The sequence below is a fragment of the Bidens hawaiensis genome, unplaced genomic scaffold, assembly GCF_021521415.1.
Source record: "Bidens hawaiensis isolate Kalapana, Puna unplaced genomic scaffold, B.hawaiensis_p1.1 tig00012057_1, whole genome shotgun sequence".
Taxonomy (NCBI): Eukaryota; Viridiplantae; Streptophyta; class Magnoliopsida; order Asterales; family Asteraceae; genus Bidens; species Bidens hawaiensis.
The window spans coordinates 668,774-682,699 of NW_027491968.1; the positions used below are offsets into that span (position 1 = coordinate 668,774).

Sequence of the window (13,926 nt, forward strand, 5' to 3'; positions counted from 1 at the left end):
CGTCTCGGCTGTCAGATCTCTCCCAGGAAAAACCCAGATCTGGAAGTTTACAGAAAAAGGCTTCAAGGCTTGTTCTATTAAAGCTCAAAAAGATCCATAGATCTAAAAGAGGCTTCCAGATCTGTGCAAAAAAAGAAACTACCTGATTCGGATGATCAAGCCTCCGGATCTGTGATGGTTTTAAATTCTCTCCGCTACGAGCTTCAGATCTATCTAGATCTGATTTACAGATCTAGATCTAGATTACAGACCTGGATTTTAGGTTTAAAATTACAGATCTAACTCTCAAATTGTAGAACCAAAAATTACCAGACTTCCGCCGCCATGCACGCGCGCTCGCGGATTCTCACTCCGCAGCCATGCATGTGCCACCGCGGGAACCACCATGTGGGTTTCGCGCAAAAGACCTCCACCATGTGGGTTTTGCGCAGAAGACTGCCACCACGCATGCTCGCCAGCGGGTCACCATTCCGCCGACATGCGTGAGCGCCCGTGGAAACCACCGCGGGAACCACCATGTGAGTTCGAAAGACGACTCAATGCTTTTGGTTTTACGTAAAAGTCTCCAACGCCATGCAGGTGCGCGCAACCCTCTACCATGCGTGTGCGCAACTCTCCGCCATGCACGCGCGCTCGCGAGTCACCACTCCGTCGCCGTGCATGCGCACATAAGGCCAAGCGCCAAACTTAAAGGTTGGGAATCCTCATAAACCCATAAGGCCAAGCGCCAAACTTAAAAGGTTGGGAATCCTCATAAACCCATAAGGCCAAGCGCCAAACTTAAAGGTTGGGAATCCTCATAAACCCATAAGGCCAAGCGCCAAACTTAAAAGGTTGGGAATCCTCATAAACCCATAAGGCCAAGCGCCAAACTTAAAGGTTGGGAATCCTCATAAACCCATAAGGCCAAGCGCCAAACTTAAAAGGTTGGGAATCCTCATAAACCCATAAGGCCAAGCGCCAAACTTAAAAGGTTGGGAATCCTCATAAACCCATAAGGCCAAGCGCCAAACTTAAAGGTTGGGAATCCTCATAAACCCATAAGGCTAAGCGCCAAACTTAAAAGGTTGGGAATCCTCATAAACCCATAAGGCCAAGCGCCAAACTAAAAGGTTGGGAATCCTCATAAACCCATAAGGCCAAGCGCCAAACTTAAAGGTTGGGAATCCTCATAAACCCATAAGGCCAAGCGCCAAACTTAAAAGGTTGGGAATCCTCATAAACCCATAAGGCCAAGCGCCAAACTTAAAGGTTGGGAATCCTCATAAACCCATAAGGCCAAGCGCCAAACTTAAAGGTTGGGAATCCTCATAAACCCATAAGGCCAAGCGCCAAACTTAAAGGTTGGGAATCCTCATAAACCCATAAGGCCAAGCGCCAAACTTAAAGGCTGGGAATCCTCATAAACCCATAAGGCCACGCGCCAAACTTAAAGGCTGGGAATCCTCATAAACCCGTAAGGCCACGCGCCAAACTTAAAGGCTGGGAATCCTCATAAACCCGTAAGGCCACGCGCCAAACTTAAAGGCTGGGAATCCTCATAAACCCGTAAGGCCACGCGCCAAACTTAAAGGTTGGGAATCCTCATAAACCCATAAGACCACGCGCCAAACTTAAAGGTTGGGAATCCTCATAAACCCATAAGGCCACGCGCCAAACTTAAAGGTTGGGAATCCTCATAAGCCCATAAGGCCATGCGCCAAACTTAAAGGTTGGGAATCCTCATAAACCCATACGGCTTCGCGCCGAATACAAGACCGAACGCGGCTCCGCTCCGCTCAACACGCCGTCATAATTAAACCTATTAACACAGGCCACGTCATATGCGCGCCACCGCGGGTCAACCATTCCGCCATTCTACATGCGCACCGCCATGATGCTTGAGCGCAGTCGCATATCATATGCTCACGCATCACATATGCTCACGCATATTACATATGCTTACGCATCACATGCTCACGCATATCACATCAGCGCATGCAACATCTGCGCGTGGCGCATGACACAAAGTCTGTGCGCACGCGCATGCAACATCTGCGCGTGGCGCATGACACAAAGTCTACGCGCACGCGCATGCAACATCTGCACGTGGCGCATGACACAAAGCCAAAGCCTATGCGCAAGCGCATGAAACATCTGCGCATGACACAAAGGCAAAACCTATGCGTAAGCGACACAACAAATGAGAATAGTCTAATCCCAAATCAGAATAAGGACAACTTTATTTTAGCAGCAATGAACTAGGGGACTATCGTGGTATACCACCACTACGTTATCGCGATGGGAGACATCCGAATCTTAGGGCGGGAGCCTAACAATATCCCAAACGGCCACGCGCTAATTTGATATGTTTTTGCAGGTTCGGCTACGAGTCGCACAAGCACATATGACATTATTATTATCTGGCCGATTGCGCCTCCATTATTATTTTGAAAACAAGCTGGGATAGTCATCCTGCGTAGAAGAGGCCCTTGTGGGCCAGTCATTATCGTCATATTATAGCTCATAAGCCGCAACGTGCGCAAGCTTCATTATTTTTATAGCTGGTAAGTCGCCTCGCGCGCAGGCTTCATTATTCTTATAAGTCATAAGCTACCACGCGCGCAAACTATTAAGCATCATTATCGAGATGCGCGCTCTATCTTCTATCAGGCCTCGCGCCACTATCGTAAGTCGACATTGCGCGCAAGCTTCATTATTTTATAGCCCGTAAGTCGCCTCGCGCGCAAGCTTCATTATTTTATAGCTCGTAAGTCGCCTCGCGCGCAAGCTTCATTATTTTATAGCTCGTAAGTCGCCTCGCGCGCAAGCTTCATTATTCTTATAGCTCGTAAGCTACCTCGCGCGCAAACTATTAAGCATCATTATCGAGATGCGCGCTCTATCTTTTATCAGGCCTCGCGCCACTATTGTTATGATTCGTGCTATATCTTATTCATGCCAGTGCACCATCATTATCATAAAGATCACAACACGTCACCATCATGGAGAAAACCTCCCAAAACTCAAAGACCATAAAGACAAGGCCGAAGAAAAGGGAAAAAACCGCCTCATGTCCTAACACACCTTATAAAGTCCAGCGCTCCACCTAAACGCTTGCACGCCTAGGAGCAACACTGGACTTGGGGGGCTTGTAGGGGTATGGTACTAAACCCGGTTTTACAACCCTAAATTTATTATGTTTGGCTTATTTTATTATATGGACTAATACAATGTTATTGGGCTGAGGGGGTTTTGTGGAGGTAACCCTAACTGGGCTAGGCCCATTAGGGTACCATGATGGTGGCCATGAGGCTCTCTATATAAGGAGGTCTCCACCTCCTTGTTAGGGGATCATGCTCAATAAGAGCCACCACCCTATTTTTGTGTCTGTAAACAAGAGATCCTCAGGATTTCTTAGCAGTCACCTCCACACCCCCGAAAAGCCATTGCAGGTCTCAAGCAATCGAAGAAGAAGATCAAGTCGTGGTTTGTTCATCTCGAAAATCCGTGGAAACATCGTCATAGATCAGGTCAGATTCATTTCATGCTTCGACATATTACAAGGAAAATTATTACACTGTATGCAATTATATGTTGACCATTATATGTTGACGAGTTTATAGTTGGTAAAATAAAGTTGGTCTACATAAGTTTGTGAAAACGTACAAATGCAGTTTCCTTTTTTCATGTTTTTCCGTGTGGGTAATTTGCACGTCTGTTGGTGGTGTAGAGATTGTTTTATAAAGTAGAACGGTTATTGAATTGACAGCTAAAATGGCTTATCGATTTAAACCATGCATCTCAATTCTCAAAAGACCAATTCATTATCAAAAGATGAGTCATGTATTGATGTTTTTTTTTTCAGTTTAGCTTTGGTTTTCAACGTTTTTTAGTTCGTTTAAAACTGACTTATTCATTAGCTTGCAATTAAATAGATGGCATTGATAGTTTGCAGTCCGATTTGGTTTTCAAAGCGTCGGTTTACAAAGAAACCTATATTACAAAGCTTAATTATGAAAAACTTGGGAAATGAATTTGGGAAAAACAACTTGTTTTCGTTGCTTGAAACGATACTATTTGTTTAAACCTATCAATTAACAAGACTTTTTGGGTTAAGATTTTCATCATAATAGATGTTTTTTTTTACTCATGACCTATTGGTCTAGTGGTATAATGCTCTCCGTTACAAATGTAAATTAATAGATTTGAATCCTTGTAAATGCAATATTTAACTGATTTTAAGTGAAAAAAAAATGTTAAAAAAATAAAGGTTTTTCTTTATAATTGTTGTAATTATTAATTTTAGTGGTTAATTAGAAACTCATTATATCACCATGTTGCTTGTGTAGCAATTAATGTCCCATTTGTTTATATTATTTCTTTGTTATTTTTAAATTTTTGTACCTTTTGATTATTATAGTATAAAAGATTAAAAGAAAGAAACGTTTATTTTTGTCTAATAATATAAATAATTGATAAATAAATATATATAACTCTTATTTTATGAAAAGAGTGAAAGCAGTGGCTTTTGTGGATGTCAACTACCTTCCCAAAATTGGCAATCAACAAATGAATGCCCCAACCACATCTCAAAAGCCATCTAACCAATAAGATTAAAGATAATTAAGGATAACGACACCCAATAATAACTATTTAATTGTAATATAATAGGAATAGAGAGCATTATTAGCACAAAATGAATAATAAACCTTGAAGTTGAACAAACCTTTACTCGACACAAAGTTAAATGGTTCATGTGTTAGGGTTAGATTTACGACACAATTAGAAAACGTGTCTCAGCAAGTTTAACCCGTTTAACTTGTTATGACAAGCATAACATGTTTTACTTGGCGTATTAAATAGTTTATTAGGCCAACATGACATGTTTATAATTTGTTTATCAAAATACATAGTTTTATAAATGACTAAATATGAATCGTAATTTTTGGTTAGTTGTGTTTTGTCACGCTAGTTACTCAGTTATATCTTTATTATTAACGTGATTTGTCATGATATTCGTGTTATTGAACTACAATTAACTGTGGTGAATTTATTATGTCGAGTAATACGCTTATTAAATATGATCATGTTAGTGTTTAAGAAAATAACTCATTTAGTTATGAAAATATTTAATTTGTAAAGGATCCAAATTAGATTTCGTATCATTTAACTCATTATTGCTGTAGGGGTTCTCTTTTCCTAGTCATGATGTTTATTTCCTATATTCAATTGATTTAAAATCGATACAAACCTATATAATAATAATAATAATAATAATAATAATAATAATAATAATAATAATTAGGTTTTTATCATTAAAAAAGGTTAATTAAAGTGACCAAAATTACATATGAAAACAAACATGTAAACATCATGACATGTCACATATAAACAACTAATACCTAAACGTTTCACAACGAAATTAACATTAATATAATCATATGATTAATTAGCATACTCCCGGGCTCAAAACATATTTAGTATTCCTCGAACTTTATATAAACCTTAAAGTCCTCATCATCATTTCGCACCATTTGATAATCCACACATTTCTTCCATATTATTCCAATGGAGGATCATCACCTACACCAAATATGTCCCTATAATAATTTTTGTACGTCACAAACTTTACCCAATATCCACGTTTCTAATACTAACTTCGTGTTGCCGGTGTTACCAAGCCCGAGCCCAGTCCACCCGGAGGCGGATTGGCTCATGTTTAGCCGGAAACCGACTAGCCGATACGCGGCTGATCATTTTCGGCAGAGTATATGTACCCAAACTCGACCTATGAAGTACACGGGAAGAAAGTTGTTTAGAGGAGTAAGACAAAGGCATTGGGGAAAATGGGTGGCGGAAATTCGGTTACCGCGTAACCGGACCCGCGTATGGCTTGGGACATTTAACACGGCCGAAGAGGCCGCGTACGCGTATGACACGGCCGCGTATATTTTACGTGGCGACTGCGCGCATTTAAATTTCCCGAATTTGAAAAGTCAGTTGAAAGCGAATTTGGGGAATGGGAATACTGCGGCTTTGTTGGAAGCGAAATTGAATGCGGTGTCGAAGCGAGTGGTGGATGTGAAGGCGGATGATTTGGGAGTGCCGATGGTACCGGAGGTGGGTTTATCGGAAAAGACGATAGGGGGTGGACCGGAGGCGGAAGTGGTGGTGCCGCCGACGGTGGTCGGGGACGGGTTGCCGCTTAGTAGAATGCCGTCTTTGGATATGGATATGATTTGGGATGCTCTTCTTGTTTCTGATTCATAAGTACATTGCTATTGGTATGATGTTAAAATGTTAAGCATATGAATGAATGAATATATTCGATAAAAATAAAGCGGTGAGGAATCAAATCACATGAGTAACAAAAAGAAATCGTTCATAAAAAATATATTCGATAAATAAAGAGATATATTTGATTTAATGTGATGATGGTTGGTTGTTACACTACTAAATAGTCTAAGGTCTTAAATGATAAACACCAGGGGTGCAGCATAATGGTGGCATGGGGTGCCTCATTCCTTTTTTTCCGCTCAGTAGTGTAATTTTATGCGTTTTTATCTGAAAATTTTGATACGTATTAACCCCCCCCCCCTCTTTCGTCCAAGCTTCGCCACCTACAAGTTGCATTTGTTTAGTTAGTTGATACAAATGGTTAACCGTGGTATATCTAATCTTTGCAACCATTGGTCGGGAGAATCTAGAATCCACCTCGCGCAATCTTCGATCCAGAGAATCTAGACTTCAACCTTGGATCGAGAGAATCTAGCAAACTGTTTGGTTCCCACAAATTGTATTTTGTGATATTGTTGATGTAAATCTTTTGCTGTGAATTGTTGTTGTGTATCTGCATATTGTTGTTTTTAATTTGTCACATTGTTGTGAATGTAGGATATTCTTCAAGGCTTATTGTTTAATTGATATATTGTTAAAAGTAAATCTGCATATATTTGTTGTGGGAGTGTAGTATTGTTTAATCTCTCCTTGCTGCTATTTGTGGCCAAAAGAGCATGTATTTTCAATGTATACCTTCAATTTTAATAGAAGCTATTATTTAAATCTTTTAGTTTAATTTAAAATTTAGATAATCCAAGAGAATATTAATGTTCCACAAATAATAATTAGTTACTTACTGACTAGATTGTATCTGGGTGGTGGCAAAGGACTTCTAGTTCAATGGTATCTTAGTGACCATAAGGTTTTAGGTCCGTGAGTGATCCAAATTAGTTGTTTAAAAAAAGTAAGTTACTGACTAGATTATTTAATATAATTATTTTTTATTAAATCAATTAGTTCATGTTATGTTATTCTCATTTGCAATTTTCTTTTACTCAATTCAGTTTTTGACCCTGAAGAGGTAGGTCTCAGCAGAGCCCAGTTGGATCCGCAAGACTCACCTTGAAGAGGGACGTCTGCGCAGAAACCAACTGGATCCGCAGAACCCACCATGCTCAGAGACGTGACGTCCTTACGCGCAGTACGCAAGCTGTTCCCGCAGGAAATGCCTCCCAATGGTGAAGGACTCCGCCTGTTCCCGCAGCTTCGGATACAAGCCATCAGGGAAGGCCACCCGCGCAGCAAGGCTACACGCACAAGGCACTTAGCTCTCAATCACTCAGTGTCACCTAAAGGAATGAGCAAAGCCGGGAACAATCCCGCACAAGGGCGGGAGGGGGAATACTCCCGCCCAAATAAGCCAGTCCGTACGATACGGGAAGATCTTCTGTACTGTACCTGACGAGGTATGGGAAAAAGATCTGACTAAAGATACGACAGCTTATTGACAACAGTATGGCGAACAGCATGCTCCTGTACTGTATGTCACTATTAGCCGCTGCCTACTCACCAACTACTGCCATACCACGTGCATAGCCGGCAGTTGGTGGAAAAGGAATAGTACACAGCAGGCCTGGTCACTATCAGCCGCTGCCTACCCACCAACTACCAGCAGGGCACGTGCGTAGGCCACTGTTGGTGGAACAGGAACACTGTTGCAGCCGGCCACACCTCCTTGGAAACCTACCTTCGGCTATAAATACCACAAATGGTATGATCATCTAATCTTAACACATCTCAACATATCTTATAATATTATACCTGATATCTGCTATAGCAATCTCTTAATATACATTTATATTTTAAGAGCAATCTAGTCTGATTCTCACGCCGGAGGGTGGTCACAAGGAGGAACCCCCCCCCCTTCTCAGTGACAAGCTCACGGTGTCTGTTTTGCAGGTTATCAGAAGAACCATCTTCTCCGGGTCTAACCCCTCGTGGGAAACATCTATCTAACCCCCAGGTTACCCGTAATTTGCCCGGGGTCCGGTTAGTGTTTCTTCATTGGCGCCATCCGTGCATAAAGCTAGAACTTCATTTTTCTCCAGTTTTTTCAAACTTTTGGAAAGATGGTTAAAGAAACTCCGGTAACCACAACCCCAGCTACTGGGGGGAATACCGGCTACACAGTTTTTACAAACACTACCCCGGTTACCCAAGCCGGGGCAAGTGAAGTAAATCTTACGAACACTACCCCAGCAACCCAAGCTGGGGCAAGTGCAGTAAATATTCGCTCACTGGGATTCACCGATACCCAGTTAGAGAAACGAACAAGACTCCCCCGCCAAACACTCGATGAAGTTAAGGCATGGGCGGAGGCACGTCAAAAGGAATTCCAAGCTGAGTTGGACGAACGCTTGCGTTCCGTCCAACAGGCTGACGAATTCGAAGAATACTGGGACGACGACTCGGAGGAGTCCGACTCCGACGCGAACCCTCGCCATAGGGCAAAAGGGAAGCGTAAGGAAACGGACTCCCAACCGAGAAGGCATTTTGGAGAAGCCTTCAAACCAAAAAACATAGGTGGAAGTCCACGTGACTTCTCCAAAACATTCAGACCAAATGTTGCAAATGCAGGAACGTCCAAATTTGCAAGGGATATTGCAGAAGCAATTGCCCCAAAAAGTGCCAAACAAATGTCCAGCATAGGCACATATGATGGTATATCCGACCCAGATGATCATTTGAACAGATTCATTGCGGGGGCAACCGTCAGTAGTTGGACGGAACCTACGTGGTGCTACATGTTCCAAATGACGCTTGTCGGGGCTGCTAGAGCGTGGTTCGATCGTCTACCGGTCAACCACATCTACGACTGGGCTGACTTCCAACAGAAGTTTAGCCAACACTTCAGCCAACAACGAAAGTATACCGAGGAGCAATGGACAATCCTCAAATGCATTCGAGAAAAAGATGAATCTTTGCTAGACTTCATCACTCGCTTCAATTCGAAGAAGCTAAGTCTGGGTAACATTAGCGAAGATCTTGTTCGCGCTGCCTTTATTCAGGGCGCGAACGACCCAGAGCTCATCCGCACCTTAACGGGTAAAGATGGCATGCCATCCACATGGGATGCCATCATGACAGCAGCTAAACGCTTTGCGGAAACAGAGAAGCAACTGGGTAGAGATCTCCCACAGAGCACAAACCTCTACACCCAGAAAACAAGAGAAGACAACGTCCTTACCGCCCGATTAAACAAAAAGCGGAAGCTAGGCATTTGGCAGTCAAGGGTAAACTTTGACACCTCATCCGGCTTGCAGCATCGGTTAGGCGGAAGGGATAACGTACAGTCAAACAAGAACTCCAGATGGACGCCGCTCACCAAAAGCGTCACCGAGATATTCGCTACTGAGGAGCTCCCATGGCCAAAGCCTCAAATAATCCGACATCGTCACAATGCTGATCGGAGCAAATACTGTGACTTTCACAGGACAAAAGGCCACAACACCGAAGAATGCATAGACGTAAAGGACATGGTCGAAGCATTTGTCAGAGATGGGACGCTCGCGCACCTCGTGGCGCAATGAACGCTGAGCAGGCTGATGCGTGTAGAACCCCAGCTGGGGAAAACACGAATAAAATTCCAGCTTCAATGTGGAGACTACATGCTGCGTAAAGAACGAGATCCCGAACCAGGTGCGTATCGGCTCGATGGCACTCCCATCCCAACATGGAAGGGAGCTCAATTACACAGTTTGCATGTAAATCAATTCCAAATTTGTAAAGAAAAGGCCAAGAGCCACTTCTAATGGAAATGATTCTCCTTAAAACATCGACGCTGATGATTTTACATTTATACTTTATGAACTATCAACACTGATGCCGGTTTTCACCGCATACATAAGTGTGAAAAGTCGTTGCATGGGGAAGGCGGCAAAACCCGCATAAACCCAAAAAACGACAAACCTTCACGCAGGTCAGTTGAAGGGGAAAAGTTCAGTCATCCTACTAAATGAAAGTGCCGGTCTATCCGCATGAATCATGAGAGGAAACTGAACACTAACCTATTAACAACCGCGCGTCGAACGGTTAATTTATTCAACACGGATATGCCGGTTTTCACCGCATAAATACGTGGAAAGTCGTTGCGTGGGGAAGGCGGCAAAACCCGCATAAACCCAAAAAACGACAAACCTTCACGCAGGTCAGTTGAAGGGGAAAAGTTCAGTCATCCTACTAAATGAAAGTGTCGGTCTATCCGCATGAATCATGAGAGGAAACTGAACACTAACCTATTAACAACCGCGCGTCGAACGGTTAATTTATTCAACACGGATATGCCGGTTTTCACCGCATAAATACGTGGAAAGTCGTTGCGTGGGGAAGGCGGCAAAACCCGCATAAACCCAAAAAACGACAAACCTTCACGCAGGTCAGTTAAAGGGGAAAAGTTCAGTCATCCTACTAAATGAAAGTGCCGGTCTATCCGCATGAATCATGAGAGGAAACTGAACACTAACCTATTAACAACCGCGCGTCGAACTGTTACTCGAAACAGAATTTCTAACAAAAGGATGAGGAAAACCTACACGCAGGTCAGATATGGGTAAAGTTTAGCCATCCTACTAAGTGCAAGTGACGGTACTACCCGCACAATCACGAAAGAGGAAGCAAAACTTCAACCTATTACCTACCACGTTCAAAGGTTAACTTATCCTCAAAAAGGATGAGGAAAACCTACACGCAGGTCAGATATGGGTAAAGTTTAGCCATCCTACTAAGTGCAAGTGACGGTCCTACCCGCACAATCACGAAAGAGGAAGCAAAACTTCACACCTATTATCTACCACGTTCAAAGGTTAACTTATCCTCAAAAAGGATGAGGAAAACCTACACGCATGTCAGATATAGGTAAAGTTTAGCCATCCTACTAAGTGCAAGTGACGGTCCTACCCGCACAATCACGAAAGAGGAAGCAAAACTTCACACCTATTATCTACCACGTTCAAAGGTTAACTTATCCTCAGAAAAGATGAGGAAAACCTACACGCAGGTCAGACGCAGGTAAAGTTTAGCCATCCTACTAAGTGCAAGTGACGGTCCTACCCGCACAATCACGAAAGAGGAAGCAAAACTTCACACCTATTATCTACCACGTTCAAAGGTTAACTTATTCTACACTTGGAAAATTGCTAATTTAAACTAAAGTATGCAAGACATATAACGTTTATAAAGCAAGGAATCCAGAGAAAGTAGCGGTCTTACCCGCACAAAGATTTATATTTCATAAATATTCATTACAAGAATGGCCGGGTAACTACCCGCCTACAAGAAAATAAATCTATACAAGCTAAATCTATCCTAGCAGTGGGAAGGGATCTTCAGGATCAGGCTTCAGGGCCACTTCCACTTGGACCAGCACCATCAGTAGATCGTGGCAGTTCAAGGAAAGCTTTAAGGATAGCTAACCCATCATCAGCAGCAGCAACTTGATTCACCTTCTCCACCACCGGATGCGGGAAGGCGGCGTACTGATTCACTGCTTGGTCGTAAACAGCTTCAGTATCAACATTGTACAAAGGGAAGTTGGAAGGCGGGATGCCTTTCTCAACGAACCCTAGACCAAGCAGGAAGCCGACCTTTTCCCCATCCTCGTGAGAAGCGTTGAGGGCTGCGCTCATAGCATCATCATAAGAGGTCTCTGAGAAGACCCGATGCACAACCTACAAGAAAATATACAAGTATCAGAACCTTTTCTATTTACAAAGGAAAGCGTAAAGACATAAAAAGCATACCTGAGACAACGCTTATCGAAGAAGCCATTCCTTGGCAACCAGAGCTTCTTGGAGGGCAGCTTGAGCTTCGTTACGGGCGCGTTCGGCTTCACTCTTGTTGAGGTTGGCAAGCAACACTTCTTTAGCCGCAGCCTCTTCGACGCCCTTTAGCTTCCGCTCAGTATGGTCAAGCACCCCCCTCTGGTCCAAGATCTCCTGGAGCTTTTTGGCGTCTTCCATCGCCAAGGCATCATGAGCCTGCTGGAGAGCCTCTAATTTGGCTTTAAGCTCTTCATTCTCCACACGTAGAGGCTCAGCAACAGCTTCAGCCTTGGTGGCCCTCTCGGTTGCGTTCCTTGCAGTTTCCTTAGCCAGCCGAAGCTGTTCATTAACAGCTTGGGCAGCCTTGGAACGGGCCTCGAGTCGAGCCTGAACTTCAACCTCGAGGGCCTTGAAGGCCTTCTCCTTTTCCGCAGCCACTGCGGAAAGCCTTTGGTTCTCCTCCCGGACAGCCCGCGCCTGAGCCACTTCTTTAAGGCGAGCTGCTTTTAACTTGTCGTTTTCACGACAAAGCAGCTCGACGCGCGGCTGCATCCGAGCCAGGAGAACCCGAAGCTCATTGGTTAGCCTACCCTCCTGGTAGCTAGCCATGGCTTCCCCCAACGCACCACTGGGAGCAGCGTGACGAGCCCATTCCACGCACTCCACAGGGGTGCGAAGGGTTGTTCCTCGGCGAATGTTCCATCGTGGAACATACACTTCATTGGAATCCGACACTGCAAAAAACATAAAGCAGTTAGGAAAAGATGATAAAAAAAAATAAATATATAAAATGGGCCAAAAGAACCCTACGCACCTGTAGGGTAAATAACAGGCCGATAGCCGCCGAACCCATCACCTGAACCCAAAGGAAATCCATCCAAGAGGTCAGGCAGATGGGAAGGTGGCAGAGATTGGCGAGAAGCCCCATGCGTACCTGATGGATCGGCCGTCGTTGCCGATGACGGGGGCATGATAGCAGCAGCCGCGGTTGCCGCCGCGGAATCCGCAGCAAACGTAACCGCCGGCTCGGTGAAAGATGCAGTAAAAATTGCACTCACAGCCGGCGGTGACGTCATCACAGCTGGAACAGTCGGCTCAAAGGAGTGAGCAACTGAACCAGCGGAAGCAGGCGCAGGCGCCTGGGTCGTCGCCTCAGGTAGGCTGACCGGGCCTACCGTCATCGGCGGGGAGGTACTCCTCTGCGCTCCACCCTGGAATGCGTCAACATCCACGCCTGCACAAAGAAGATAAATGTTAATGATGGAAAACTATGAAGTTAAAGATAAAGGAAGTTTGTACTTATGGGTTTTCTTGAGCCTGAAAGTACGGACGGGCGGGGATGAACCAGATGGAGCCGGCCTCTTCACGCCGGTCACCGTCGTCATCCTGGGCTCTTCGGTGACAGTTGTCACAGCCTCCGGAATGGTGATCTTATCACCACCGGGATTCCCCGCCACCTCTTCGCTCTCGGTCTCCGAATCAGACCGAGGCACCGGATCGGCAGTGGAGGCCACCTTCTCCTTCCCCTTTCCGTCGGCAGCCTTCTTCTTCCGCACCAACGGAGGACCATCTGCGGATTCCTCATCAGAACATACGATTAGAGGAATTCCAGCAGAGGTTTCAACATTGAGGGGTCGAGGGTCGAATAGCGCCTTACCTGGCCGCCTGGCGCTAAGGATCTCGTGGCCTAGCGGATAGACCTCCACTAACCGATCCGCCGTTTGTTCTAGGATGGGCAACTCGTTCTCGTCTAGAGCGCGAGTACCCATCCGAGCGGGACCGTCAGCCTCCCGCGGGTTCAGGAGCGACTGCAAGTCGTTCCCCTCTGAACTAAACAGGAAAGAAG

General features: G+C 44.5%; 1 pseudogene; it reads left to right on the forward strand.

The window, feature by feature from the left end:
* The first annotated feature begins 5,487 nt into the window (after nt 1-5,487).
* On the forward strand, nt 5,488-6,258 carry LOC143539802 (ethylene-responsive transcription factor ERF062 pseudogene; annotated as a pseudogene).
* Nucleotides 6,259-13,926: the final 7,668 nt, after the last annotated feature.